This window comes from Physeter macrocephalus, chromosome 16 (genome assembly GCF_002837175.3).
Source record: "Physeter macrocephalus isolate SW-GA chromosome 16, ASM283717v5, whole genome shotgun sequence".
NCBI lineage: Eukaryota > Metazoa > Chordata > Mammalia > Artiodactyla > Physeteridae > Physeter > Physeter macrocephalus.
In genome coordinates this window covers 99,598,980-99,602,446 of record NC_041229.1, presented here as the reverse complement: position 1 = coordinate 99,602,446, position 3,467 = coordinate 99,598,980, and the positions used below count along the sequence as shown (strand labels likewise).

General features: G+C 40.2%; 1 protein-coding gene across 1 annotated transcript in view; it reads left to right on the top strand.

Moving 5' to 3' along the window:
- The window catches only part of OSBP (oxysterol binding protein), a 9,958-nt gene that overhangs the window by 5,312 nt on the left and 1,179 nt on the right, over positions 1-3,467 (top strand). The window lies entirely within an intron of this gene.

Here is a 3,467-nt window from a genome sequence, read left to right as displayed (position 1 = left end):
CTGGTGTGAGGTGATATCTCATTGTAGTTTTGATTTGTATTTCTCTAATGATTAATGATGTTGTGCATTCTTTCATGTGTTTGTTGGCAATCTGTATATCTCCTTTGGAGAATTGTCTATTTAGGTCTTCTGCCCATTTTTGGAGTGGGTTGTTTGTTTGTTTGTTATTGAGCTGTAAGAGTTGCTTGTAAATTTTGGAGATTAATCCTTTGTCGGTTGCTTCATTTGCAACTATTTTCTCCCATTCTGAGGGTTGTCTTTTGGTCTTGTTTATGGTATCCTTTGCTGTGCAAAAGCTTTTAAGTTTCATTAGGTCCCATTTGTTTATTTTTGTTTTTATTTCCATTTCTCTAGGAGATGGGTCAAAAAGGATCTTGCTGTGATTTATGTCATAGAGTGTTCTGCCTATGTTTTCCTCTAAGAGTTTTATAGTGTCTGGCCTTACATTTAGGTCTTTAATCCATTTTGAGTTTATTTTTGTGTATGGTGTTAGGGAGTGTTCTAATTTCATTCTTTTACAAGTAGCTGTCCAGTTTTCCCAGCACCACTTATTGAGGAGGCTGTCTTTTCTGCATTGTATATTCTTGCCTCCTTTATCAAAGATAAGGTGACCATATGTGTGTGGATTTATCTCTGGGCCTTCGATCCTGTTCCATTGATCTATATTTCTGTTTTTGTGCCAGTACCATACTGTCTTGATTCCTGTAGCTTTGTAGTATAGTCTGAAGTCAGGGAGCCTGATTCCTCCAGCTCCGTTTTTCTTTCTCAGGATTGCTTTGGCTTATGTATATCGTTTGCATTATTATATTCAGAGTTGATTTTCATTTTAACCTTTTCTAATTACTCATCCAGGACTATCAGTTTAAGGTTAAATCACAAATCTAAAATTTTAGTCTGCTCCAAAGTTTTTCCCCTACTCAGGTTCATGTTTTCCTGTTACACTGGCCATCATTCTAATGTTCAATTGATTCATGTCCTAACTTGGCTTGTAAGTCACTGTTAACACTGATTCCTCATTTTCAAAAGTTGTGTATCAGCTGAGGGCCTTAATGTGTGGTCATTTTTCCTCATCCAAGTTCCTAATCAAATGTACTTTCTAGCCCAGTTGAGTCTTTGATCAGTACCAGTCTTGATCAGTATTGATCTTGGTTGGACAGTAATAACCTATATGTTGCTATCTTTTAAGTACTTTTAACCACTTTTCACTTCTCTCTTACGATAGTTAGTGGTACCTGTCTGACTACAGCTAAAACTACTTCCAAAACATATCAAACCACATATTGGGAAATATACCACGGGCCTGTCCTTGCCAGCTAAGATGGTTCCACCCACACACCAACCAAGCAACAGGATCCAAAGTTATCAAATCTACTCACTACCCTCAAAATGACATTGAAGTACTTCCCATCAACGAATTGGTAGTTTATTCTTTCGAACAGGTTCTTTGGGTCCCCATCTCCTTATTTAGCCAACTCGTCTTTCCTCCTGCTTTTCATGCCTCCAAAACCAATCGTATCCTGTATATGCCTTTTACAAAATACTGTTTTCTTTTTAACTGAGTACTTCCTAGACCCATGCTCTGATGAACTGTCCTAATAGGCTTTGGCAAGCCTTCTTTTTACCTATCCTGTTCTTCCTCACAAAGTTACACAGATGTCTGGTTACTTAAAACCATATGTCGAACCCCAGCTCTCCTAGACACATCGTGACAAGCCCATGGTATTGGTTTTCCTGGCTAGCTTCTAGAGACTGAGTTACTATTTCAGCTGGCCTGTTCAGGGAAGACCTTACTAACCAGAAAATACCACCTAATACTGAGGTGCCTAAAGAACTTATCTTGCACTCTGAAAAGCATGTCTTTCTTGCTTCTGCACTAATCATTTATAAGCATAGGTGTACCTGCTTGAACCCAAGAGCTCCGAAGTTAAGCCCGCCCTACTTCCAGAGTTCTTTGGTATTTTAAAAACTGCTACAGACGTTATGTGATTTGAGAAACTTCTTTAGTTCATGAAGATGACCCAAGCAGAAGAGATTCCTAGGAAGTGGCTTGTGGAAAATACCAGCACGTTGTGAGGAGTGTGGTAGACAGTCCAAGTAACGCCTTTGGAGTAGAAAGCAAGGGTGAGCTGGCCTGTCAGCTGCGGGTCTGTAATTCAGCCTGCATTATTCATAATGTAACTGAAGCTTGGGGGCAGGGGAGGGGAGGTAAGAATAGAAAAACCAGGGATTCACGTTACAGTGTGGCAGGTGCGGGCGTGATGGAAAATGGCCTGGTTTATTGAGGACCCCTCCCCCCACCCCGGCCATCCCATACTGCTCATTTGTGCATCTGAGGAAGAAAAACCAGTTTCGTGGGACAAACCGAACGATAGCATATCTGTCTTCCTAAACACAGCACACAGACTTTCTCCAAGCCACCAAATCTTAGTTTCCAGAGATGGAGTGTGTGTCATCTCTGGCATGCAGGAATTCTGGACGTGCCAGGTATGTTTGGCCGCTTGGCACTCGTGAAAGAGAAACGGCTCTGCTTTGCACTGTGGCAGTTGGCAAAGGACTTTGACCTCTTTATGTTCCAAGTTGGTCAGGGAAAAACTGCAATCTCAACATGCAGGTCCCTGGGCATAATCAGCGGGTGGGGGAAATTAGCACAGTTTGCCCTGTACATTCAATTGTGCTAGCAGCTTGATCTTTTATGCCAGGTCTCTTGTAGCTTGTTGTCACCAACCAGTGCTGTAAAGTTCAAAAGTTAGTCTATTAATAGAACTGTCAGTCAGTAGAAATGGGGAAAATTTTTATACCCAGTCCTCTGAGAACAGATTTGCTGAATCTCTCCTAGCTATTAATAGGATGGCTTAGGAGTTCCCACCAAGAGAGGTCAGTGGACCTTAGGAAAGAATATATTCCAGAAAGATTATACCACCTGGTGATTCTTTAATGATTATTCTTTCTTTACTCCCACAGAAAGCTAGTTATTCCTATTTCATATCATTTGAGCTGTAGTCAGTATTTAATACTCTAAACGTCTAAGGGTGCCTTAACACTTCTGCAAGATAGTTGTTAAGAGTAGTATGAGAATTTCATTTGGGCTGAGTTATAGTTGGGGGAATGGGTTGTTCAATACATGTAAAATGGAGCTCTTCTTTCTCTTAGAGAATAAGATTATTATACAGAATTTTGTTGCATGAGTTTATAAAGCACTATTTCATAATTATATCTTGCTAAGTAAAAGGTAATTCCTGACTGCAAAAGGGCATGAGGGAACTTTCTGGGGTGATGGAAATGTTCTACATCTTGATTGTGGAGGTGGCAGCACAATTGTATACATTTGTCAAAACTGACTAAATTGTACTCTTAAAATTGTTGGGTTAATACCGTATGTAGTTATCCTTCAGTGAAGCCTATTTTTTATTTTGTTTTTGTTTTTTTTTTTTTGCGGTACGCGGGCCTCTCACTGCTGTGGCCTCTCC